Here is an 11,336-nt window from a genome sequence, read left to right on the forward strand (position 1 = left end):
CTTTCTTTCTTTCTTTCTTTCTTTCTTTCTTTCTTTCTTTCTTTCTTCCTTCCTTCCTTCCTTCCTTCCTTCCTTCCTTCCTTCCTTCCTTCCTTCCTTCCTTTCTTTCTTTCTTTCTTTCTTTCTTTCTTTCTTTCTTTCTTTCTTTCTTTCTTTCTTTCTTTCTTTCTTTCTTTCTTTCTTTCTTTCTTTCTGGATTTTTGGAGGGGGGAAGACAGGGCAATTAGGGTTAAGCCCAAGGTCATACAGCTAGTAAGTGTTAAGTGTCCGAGGGTGGATTTTAACTCAGGTCCTCCTGACTCCGGGGCCAGTGCTCTATTCATGGCACCACTTAGCTGTCCTGGCATTTTCTTTCAACAAAAGTCCCTTCCACATCTAAAAATGTTATCCTGTTTAATTCTTCCTGGTTCAGGAGTGAGTCCCCTTGGAAAGACATAACCCTAATTTATGGAGACCAGCTGATATATTTCTCAATTCTTCATCTCTGTAATCGAGGTCACAATCAGGCAATGGTCATATATGCCCAATAATCCCTCAAATAGCTCTGAGGTTAGATTTTTTTTAACTCTAAAGTTCTTTATGCAAAAGAATGCCTAGAGAAAATTTAGCCTTTTCATAAACAAATAAGTCACTCAAACTTCCATATCCTTTACTAGGTTTAGAATGATCCACTCAGATCTGAAAAGTGGTTCACCTTCCACAAGTGCAATGGGTAGGATGATCATTACATCTCATTGTCTCTGTAATTTGACCCTTTATGACCTGAAAATTTGCTAATGTCTGAAAAAAAGGATATCCTTACACTGGGAATTATCTTCAGAGCCAGCTAATGAACCATAAAAGAAAACCAGCCTCATTTCTTTATAGTTGCATGTTGTTTTATTTGCCTTTTTTTTTTGTTGTTTACCCTAAATGATATTATTGAGCTTAATTGCTAACTTTCTTCACCAGACTTCCCTCCAGATAATTTTAATGACTTTCCCCAAAACAATCTGCCCTAGAATTGAAGGATAAAGTGTCACCATCACTGATGATAGTCAAAACAACCTGCTGCAGGCAAAATACTCACTTGTTAACATTCAGATTCTCTTGTTGGTCAAAGGACAACTACTTCTATCCATGTGACCTTGGATAAGTCACATCCTCTCTGGGCCTTCATTTCCTTGTCTGTAAAATGAGGATAAGTTATTTACTTTATAGGGTTATTGGCAGAATCAAATTGAGTGATTTAAAACAGTGGTTTAGACTGTACTGTTTCTCCCATTTCTATGAGATCCTACAACCCATCAAACAAATGGAAATTGCTGTTATGACATTGGAATTGGCATTTAGGAATAGAACTGCTGGGCCCTAAATAGCAGATGATATTTGTAGATTTTGTTACTGAAAATTGTCAAGCTCTACATTAAGAAGTCCGGGTCTCCCTCATCCCTAAGTGAATATTTATTTTGTAATAACCATCCAATGGTTAACAACTAACTCACATGCAAAAACAATTTATTTGGATGTGTTCTCCCAAGAGAGAATTCTTGAAGTGGCAGATGAATAACTCATCTGATTTTTTTTCACCACCTTTTTCCTGACCTGTACAATTATATGGAAGGTGTTGGACCCAGAACTCAGTGCCTTTTCCAAATTCAATATCTAAATTCACTAAGGAGAGAATATTTACCTGGAGAAGCAAGCAAAAAAAAGACCAACTTCAGCAACCTCCTACCTCCACACAAAAACAAAAATCCCTTCTTGGTGCACAGGACGGGTTTCCCAATATTTTGTCGGCTCCCCCTTGACCTGGAAACACCATTGCTAAAGAGGAAAGTCCATTGCTCCCCAAATCCATTGAGTTTTTGACCTTTCCACACCACCAATGAACCAGATCCTGACCTTTGTGAGAAGAACACCTGTCTGCGGCAGTGGATAGAACCCAATTTTTTTTTTCCTCTGTAGGCCATAGATCAAGTGGCAGATGATCCAAAAAAAATCTCCTGAGCTAGATTGGAATCACTGACCTGGAGGTGACAAGCCCCAGATCTTATTACAAGTTCCTGGAACCAGGCTATTTCCCAGGGTAAAGTTCTTTTATGATTCACATAAAGTGAGAGCTAAATGTTAGGTCAGATTTTTTCTTTCTTTTTTTTTTTTTTAAATGCACCAACCTATAAAAAAACCTCATTCCAATGGTGGAGACATTTTTTAAAACACAAACACCACTGGAAATAAACTGGTGCAACTTTTCAAAGAAAAAAATTTGTCAAAAAACATTTTTATAATTAAAGACATCCAATTGTTTTCATGACTGGCACAGCATATGGACATAGCAGGTATTTAACAAATTGATTGGATGAATCTTTGCAGGAAATTCTCTATTAGAGGGAAGCTGGTTGTCTGGACTCTGGCAGACTCTGTGATACCTTGAATTCATTCTTCTTAATGCTACCAGCATGTAGGGTAGTGTTTTCATTTTTGTCTTTCTGATCTCAGTACCTAGGACAGCAGCAAGTACATAGAAGGTGCTGGATAAGCGCTTATTGCATTCTGCAAGGCGCACATTTACAAAAAAACTACAATTTACAGAGCATTTTCATTCCAGTCAATGCTTCTGAACTGCGGACAGTGCAAGCAGTATTATTTGTCCCATTGTCCAAGCAGGGAAACTGAAGCCTAGGGAGGCCAAGTGTTTTGCCAGTGGTCCTGGGCTAAAACTTGAATCCACAACTTCTGGCTTATCTAAGTCTAGTGCTTTTCTCATGATGGTCTGATGGAATCATGGGAAGAGCAGAACTTGGGTTCGAATACTGCCTTAGACACTAGGTAGCTGTGTGACCTGGGGCAAGTCTCTTAACCTCACTGAGTCTCACTTTCATCTCACTATAAAATGGGGGTAATAGCATCTCCTTCACAGGGTTGTTGAAAGGACCAAATGAGGTAATTTATGGAAAGTACTTACTTGTCAAACTCTAAATCACTTTTTAAATGGCAGCTATTCCCTTTCTTACCCTACATTTTGGCAATAGGCCAATTTTATTCATATCACTCATTCATCACACATGTTTTGAGCACCAACTAAAAGGCTCCTGTGGCCCCTTCCTCTTCTTGATGTGAGAACCAGAACCTCCATTATAAGGGAAGTATCTAGGCCAGTCAAGTCTTAATTCCTCTCCAGACTCCATTCCTAACTCTTTGGGCTTTCTCCACCATGCACTTTCTTGGATACTATCTCTCTCCCCCTCCCCACCCCTTTCAGGTCCCATTTATGTGTTATTTTCCTGAACTAAAATATAAACTTCTTGAGAGCTTGTCTTTCTTTTTGCTTGTGTCTGTATACTGTGCTTTAGCACTGTACCTGGGACCCAGTAATCCTTAATAAATGCTTGTTGAATGACTAATGTGGACATATGCTTAATATGATTGTGTGTGTGTGTGTGTGTGTGTGTGTGTGTGTGTGTATATATATATATACTATATCAGATTGCATGCCATTTTAGGGAGAGGGAAAGAAGGAGGGAAATTTAGAATTCAAAATTTTATAAAAGTGAATATTGAAAACTAAAACAAACTAAATAAAAAGTTTGTTGACTTGACTACTTTGTGCCAGAATAGACCCTGATTTGTATTCGGCTTTAAGTGTGTGTGCATGCGCACACACACACACACACACACATATACACCAGGCTTTCTGGTACACTTCCTTCTAGCTCTTCTTTCAACGACATTGGAACTTAACCTGTTCACCGGTACTCCTAATAAAAAAGAAACCAGGGTGAGGAAGGGTAGATAAATCTCAAATCAATTCCATTTTATTTGGGGGAGTAGCTTAACATGAGGCTAGATTATTTGGGAATTTGGTCTCAGAAGGATTCGGATTAGAGTGTGTCCTTGATTTCAATTTGTCCCATATCCTTTCTTAGAGTGATTGAACACTCCAAGTCTCAGGTTAGACTTCCTGTTCTGGTAACTCCATCAAGTGCATAGTGTCTCTATTTATAAAGGAAAATGAGTTTCTGAATTTTTGGAGGTTTTTTTCAACAGGAGAGAAGTGATGATCCATTTCCCTTGGTTCTCTCAGGAAGGATAATAATTTGTTACTTACAGCCATTCCCTTTGCATTCAATTCATTGCAGCAAATAGTTATTGAGTATATACGTTGTACAAGTTGTTTTAGTTGAATAAAGAAAAGATTCAGGGAGGGGTAAAGGACTAGTCTCTCCCTCAACGAGTTTACAATCTACTAGTTGAACACTAGCATCCTGTGAAAAATATTGACCAAAGGAAGGTTTCTCAGAGGAAATTGCAAACCTGTATAATTCCCATTTATTATTTATTAAAGTCAAGGACTTTTTCTTATTTCAAAATGGAGGGAGGAAGGAAAGAGAAAGCAAGCAAGCACTTACTATGTTCCAAGCACTGTGCTAAACTCTTTACAAATCTCTCACTTGATCCTTACAACAGACCTGGGAAGGTTGTGCTGGTATGATACCCATTTTACAGTTGAGGAAACTGAAGCAAACAAAAGTTAAGAGACTTTTCACAACTAGTAAGTGTCTGAGGTTAGATCTCAATTAAGGTCTTTCTGGCTCTGGGCCCAGCACTCTATCTATTGTAGTGCTACTAGCTGCCAATCATGACCCAGGAAGCCTATATTTAAAGGAGAGGTTTTAATTCACCCCCTGAAGATCACTCATCACATGTAAGGGATTCAGAAGTGAATTCAGAGTTGCCAAGACGAGTTCAAATCCCACTTGGGACACTTACTAGTCATATGACCCTGGGCAAATAATTTAATCAACATAAAAAATCTAAAGTTTCTAATCTAACCTAATCCAAATTTAAAAATGTAAAGTTAGACCTAATTTAACAAGATACCCAGAGTGTTAGTGGCAGGATTAAAACTCAGGTTCTCTGATTTCAAAACCAATGTTCTTTGCTTTAGACTAGGTACAGGCAAGCTAGGACCTTGAATGAAAGCTTAGAATCATAAGAGTGAAAGATCCAGGAGAAATGTCAGTGGTTATTCCAACCCCTTCATTTTACAGCTGAAGAAGCTGAATCCAGGAAGATTTAGTGACTTGTTCAACATCACACAGGTAAAGTAGCAGAGCCAAACCTAGCATCTAGGTCTCCTGTCTCCCAGGCCACTGGCCTGTCTACTCTATCAGGCTCCTAACTCAATTATTGGTGTCACTCTCTTGACTGTACCCCACTATATCTACCTCTTTTTTTCTGTCTGTCTTTTCCTCTCTCTACTCCTTTTGTGTGTGTCTTCTTAGCTGTGTTTCTCAGAATCCCTAAATCTCAACACTGGAAAGAACTTCAGAGACTATGTAGTCTAATTCATACCTGAACAATATACATACATACTCACAAGTGGTAAACTAGCCTTTGCTTAAAGATCTCCTTAGAAGGAGCCCATTTCTTCCCAGGATAGCCCATTGTACTTTGGGCTAACCCATTCCTAATGGTTAGCAAGTTTTTCCTGACATCACTCTTAAATTCTACCTCTTTGCAACTTCTAGTCATTGTTCCTACTTCTCTCTTCTGGGGATAAAAATAACCAGTCTAATTTCTCTTACAAGGGATGGTCTTTCAAAACCTTGAGACTTATTACCATATCATCCCAAGGGCTCCTCTTCCCCAAACTAAATGTCTCTGGTTCCTTCAGTAATAAGGATGAAATATATTTGTGAGAGATACAAAGATGAATCGAATAATTCCTGCACTCATGGGGTCAACAGCTGGGGAGATGGATGACCCATCTCCAGATAACTACCATCCAAAGTAAATATGAAAGGGCCCTAGAAGGAATGCAAGGTGTTATAGGATCATAGATCCAGAGCTGGAAGGTCCCTTTGAGGTTATTTAGTCTAACCCCCTCCTTGTATAGAAGAGGAAATCAATGCTTGTGGGGGTGGGGAACTGCGGCCTCAAGGCCACGTGTGGCCCTCTAGGTCCTCAAGTCCAGCCCAATCTTCATGGAACAAACCCTTAACAAAAGAGTTGTTTTTTATAAAAATTGGACTCAGTCAAAAGGCCACACCCAAGGACCTAGAAGGCCAATGTGGCCTCAAGGCCTCAGGTCCCCCACCCCTGGTTAGAGAAATGAAGCAATTTGCCCAAAGACACAGAGGTTGCAAGTGATCATGCTGGGATATGAACCCGGGTCATCCATCTCCAAACTGGCACTCTTTCTACTATACCACACTGCTTCTTTCCATAATGATTAACCTCTCTATAAACATGGACACATGATTAGTCTCAAATTGGAAGGATCAGGGAAGATTTTGTGGAAGTAGCATTTGAACTGGGCCAAAGAACTGATTTCTTTCCATCTCTATTTTTCTTTTCCTCTTCTATGTTGATGTTGCCTGGCCTGATGGAGAGTGGCAGCTTTATTGATCCTGATCTGTCATCTTAACAGTAGGAATAGGTTATGTTTCTGTAGCCCACTTCTCCAAGTGAGTTCAAAGTACTTTCTCTGCCAGAATGAGAGTGCCTGGATGTTTACACCTGTGATGCTTTGTGTTCATTGCTGATTGATCGTTAAGTGGCAAGGCCTCTTTAACATTTAAGGCTCTACCAGCTCTGTTTCCCTAAAAGATTTATAATTATAAACAAAATCTCAAATGTATTTTGGGAAGCTGGTATTTAAAGGAACCATCCAGTACATCTTCCAAATAAAAAAAATATTTTGTAATGTGAAGCATCACCCCCTAATTTTTCTGAATTTTAATAGACTGACTTTCTTAAGCCTGGGCAGTCATTTTGAAAGAGAGATAAAGACAAGAAGAAAACAGAAAACTAACTGTAGTCATGTCATTTGTACTCTGCAGGGAAGCAAGGAGTTGCACAGGGTAGAGAGGCATAGATGGGTTCATATTTGTATCACTGGAGAGAGTAACCACATCTGTGAGATCACAGGTCCATTGTTGTATTGGGATATACCCCCAAAATTCAAGTTATAGAGGAAAGGAAAGCCAGGTCCTGGAGGGAGATCTTTACTGAGTACCTAGTATCAGCCCCAATAAAACAAACAGACAAACAAACAAAAAACACAAGACAGAATCTTTACCATAGAATATTAGAGTTAGAAGGAACCTTAGTCACCTCTAGGCCAATCTCACCATTTTATCCATGACATAGAGATATTAAATAACTTGTGCACAGTCACATAGCTAGTTGGTAGCAGAAGTGAGACCAGAGCCTAAATATACTGAGTCCCAATTAATGGGGTTTTTTCCCCTCTATTCTACTCTGCCCTCAAGAAGTTTCCAATATACATGAACACAGACCTAGAAACCTTCAACACTCAGACCAGGTTCACTTTTCTCCCTACTACAACTTTCCTACAGCCAACACTATGCCCTTCAGATTCCAATAACTTTTCATCAGGCCCTATCCCTTCCCTCCCCATGATTAGAGCCCTCAATCCAGATGTGGAAGCTGGGGGGAAAAGCAGAGTACTTCAAATCTAAAGATTTGGATTTGAAGTATGTCTCTGCCATTTACCACCTGTGTGACCATAGGCAAATCACTTCACATTCTTCACTGGGCTCCATTTTTATCATCTTAAAAACGAGGTGTCGGATTAGATTACCTCTCAGGTCTTTTCCATCCAATGAACTCTAGTGATCTCCTAGCTCTTCTAGGAGAAGAAAGTCAAGCAGAAAGTCACTTTATTTCTCTGGGCTTCAATTTCAGCTATAAAGTGAGGGTTAATGATACTCCCTACCCCACTAGATTGTTGTAAGGATCAAGTAAGATAATATAGGTAAATTGCCTTGTAAACTCTAAAGAGCGAAATAAAGACCAACTGATATTATCTTAGAAACCATCAGCAGCTTGCATAGAAATTATTACTTATCACCCTACTCATTGACAGCAAACTCTTAATAATCAACCAGACTTAAGAGTGGGAGACTTCAGCATATGTCTGAACTTGAAAGAGTAACCAAGTTACAGTTTCTTTTTTCAGTGTGATTTTTTTTTCCCCAGGCAGGGTTGCCATGACTGTGATCTTCTCCTTTTCATTTCTAAAGTCCACAAAACCATATGGTCATGACTGGTCTTTTTTTTTTTTTTTATAAACTCCAAATAAAATGCTATCTCTCACTACAGTTTAACCAGATCTCAGGATTGGAACTGAAGGGGACCTTAGAGAATCTTTAGACTAATTCCTTCATTTTTCAGAGGAGAAAACTGAGGCCTAGAGATGTTAGGTGACTCACTCAAGGTCTTTCAGAGAAATGGAGCCCAGGTCCTCTGATTCCAGAGCTTTTTCTACCATATGGCTTCTCAACTAATGCATGCTCTCTTCCACCAAGGTAAACTCTATCATTGTGTCACTTGAGGGCACCATGAATAGAGTACTAGCACCAGAGACAGGAAGACCTGAGTTCAACTCTTCCTCAGATATTTACTAGCTGTATGACCCTGGGCAAGTCATTTAATCTGTTTCTGCCTCAATTTCTTCAATTCTAAAATGAGGATAATAATAGTACCTACCTCCCAGGATTGTTGTGAGGATCAAATGAGATAATATTCATAAAACGCTTAGCACAGAGCCTGGAACATAGTAGGTGCTTGTTTCCTTCCTTCCTTTTCTCCCAGATGCTCGTCTTTGAAGAGAGTTAGAAACATAGAAAGACATTTGCTCTGGAAGGGACCTTAGAGTTTGTCTTACTCAGGATCTCTTCATACAACTGAAGTAGCTTGTGCACTGTCACCCAGTTAGTTAGTTAATGGCCCTGCCAGAGCAAGAACTGATTCATATTCCAGGGTGTTCTCCACCTCACCACACTGCCTTTTCATGGTTCTTCCAGAATCCAGCTGAACCTGTACCTCCCATCTTTGAGAAGCTGGGGTATGTAGAATCCATCTCATCCTATGCAATAGAATGTAAGTCCCTCAGGGCAGTGACTGCCTTTTTGTTTGTTTTGTGTTTGTATCCCCTTGTTCATCAATGCTTGTTAGATCGGATGCTTTGGGTTGATGGGGACTGTATGCTTAATTCCCAAAGCCCTTTTGGGGAGAACCAAGCATCTTGTGTGGGCTGATGGGAAGAAAGAATTCCTGATGGCTGAGGACCTTTTGTCTAAGCACACCTGGATGGATTTGCTGAGTCTCCAGGAAGCTTTTACACGATGTCTGCATGTAGAAGCAAGTTTCAAGTTGATTTATAAGGCTCCATTAGAAACTACTCCTAGTTTTAAGAAATCATACCACCAGGAACTTCACCTGGATCGTGTCCTAATCCCATTGTCTCCCCTTCACTTTATTCACTTTATGATGCAGCTGAAGGCTGTGTGCAACGTAGGCATTCAATGAAAGTTTGCAGACTGACTAATCTGCCTCCTTAACCTTTGATTTACGAGTCTTTCAGTGTCCTCCTCCATGAAGTCTTCCCTGACTAGTCCTACTCTGCAATGATTTTCTCCTGCTTGGTATTTCATAAAATCACAGGATTATAGGGGTGGAAGGGACCTCAGGGCTCACGCAGCCCTTCCTTCCACTTCCAGCCACCTGGAAGAGTCCTTCTAGCTCTGTCCTGTCTTTCCCACTCCCGTTGTGCTAAGAAGTGAAGCTCAGACCAAGGAGCAAGAAAGGAAGTTGACACAGGAAATGGTAACGTAGCTACCGCAGAGGGGGTCAAGGTCAGAGTGAGAGGCCAGAGTGGAATGAAGGCAGGAAGTGTTTTTTCTCTTTCTTTGTATCCCCAGAACCTATTACAGTGCCTCAAACTTAAATGTTGGGTGCATTGAATGGATTGGGTTCATTCATTTCTTGCTGGGGCCAGTCACTGAAGTCCGCACACATAGCTCTGTAATAGTCTCTCTAAGATGAGAAGATAGGAGCCCCTGCCAGGGATGGGATGCTTGAGACTGAGAAATGAATTAGTCCCCAAAGTTTCTGTCTCCCATGTCCACGTTCCCATGCACTACAAGGAACCTGGAACCTGGAACCTTCATTGAAAACTGAGCATCATGTGGAAACTCTGCATACCTTTGCCTGCCCACAGGGGAACAGTCAAGGGGAACTAAATAAACAATACATTTCTTAGAATTCTTGCGCTTGAAATGGCTACACATTATATAGAAAGTGCTGGGTTCTGGGAAAAGCTTGGGGCTCACACAGTAAAACAGAGGGATGTCTCCCTGCATATTGGTCATTGCTTTTGTTGTACCTACGTGAAGAGTAAACACTGCATGCAGTATCCTAGAACACCTGTCTATTTCTGTGAGAAGCCAAGCTTCATCATGCCAAGCTTACATGGAGGGGGCTTGGTGACATATGTTAAGGTCAAGAAGACGGCCAGTAAGTGGAGACTCAGAGCTGTCGTCATTGGGTAAATCCACAATAATCCTCTCCCCTCCACTCTCCTTCACCCCACCCTGGGGAATGAGTCAGGCTGCCAGGAGATGATAGCGGAGCGAAGGTTTTCCATACTCTGAGTGCCAAAAAGAGTCTGACACTTTTTAAAAACTCTTCCTCCTGCTGCAGTATACGTACAAAATTTTAAAAGTAAGCAAGGTAACAGTGATATCTAGAGCCTCCCGTTGAAAAGGAAAGTAGCTAGCAGTACAACCTGGTGGGGGAAAAACATTTTACAGATGAGGAAACTGAGGCCCAAAGAATTTAAAAGTCTTGTCTAAGGTCACACAGCTAGTTGGCTGTGGCAAAGCCAAGAGAAGAACACAGGTCTCCTAACTCCAGTGGTCTTATAACTATATCATACTAGATTTTTTAAAAAGTATTTTATTTTATTAAATATTTCCCAGTTACACTTAAAAAATATTTTTAACACTTTTTTCTTAAAATTTTGTGTTCCAAACCCCCTCCCCCTTCTCTGAGAAGGCAAACAATTTTATATTGATTATACATGTGAAGTCATACAAAATATTTAGACAAGACTTTTAAATTCTTTGGGTCTCAGTTTCCTCATCTGTAAAATGCTTTTCCCCCACCAGGTTGTACTGCTAGCTACTTTCCTGTTCAACAGGAGGCTCTAGATATCACTGTTACCTTCTTACTTTTAAAATTTTGTACGTATACTGCAGCAGGAGGAAGAGTTTTTAAAAAGTGTCAAACTCTTTCAACAATACATGTTGAAAAAGAAAACACAAATGAAATAAAACAATAAAAATAAAGAAAATAAACAAATGTATGCTTGACTTTGCATTCAGAATTGATCGGTTCTCTCTCTGAAGGTGGATAGCATCTTTCATCATGAGTCATTTGGGATTGTCTTGGATCATTGTCTTAATCAGAGTAGCTAAGTCTTTCATAGCTGATCGTCCTGGTTCTGCTCACTTCATTTTGTATGAGTTCATATAAGTCTTCCC

At 40.0% G+C, this 11,336-nt stretch overlaps 1 long non-coding RNA gene across 1 annotated transcript in view; it reads right to left on the bottom strand.

Moving 5' to 3' along the window:
* LOC138158101 (uncharacterized) overlaps nucleotides 1-9,195 on the bottom strand; it is an 11,097-nt gene extending 1,902 nt beyond the window's left edge. The window contains exons 1-2 of the long non-coding RNA XR_011167553.1: nucleotides 8,500-9,195; nucleotides 1,070-1,167 (exon numbers count right to left, since the gene is read on the bottom strand). This is a non-coding gene — a long non-coding RNA (uncharacterized lncRNA). The remainder of the gene's footprint in view (nucleotides 1-1,069; nucleotides 1,168-8,499) is intronic.
* Nucleotides 9,196-11,336: the final 2,141 nt, after the last annotated feature.

The sequence above is a fragment of the Petaurus breviceps genome, unplaced genomic scaffold, assembly GCF_028583685.1.
Source record: "Petaurus breviceps papuanus isolate PSGF00001 unplaced genomic scaffold, PetGlider_PUasm1.0 174, whole genome shotgun sequence".
NCBI lineage: Eukaryota > Metazoa > Chordata > Mammalia > Diprotodontia > Petauridae > Petaurus > Petaurus breviceps.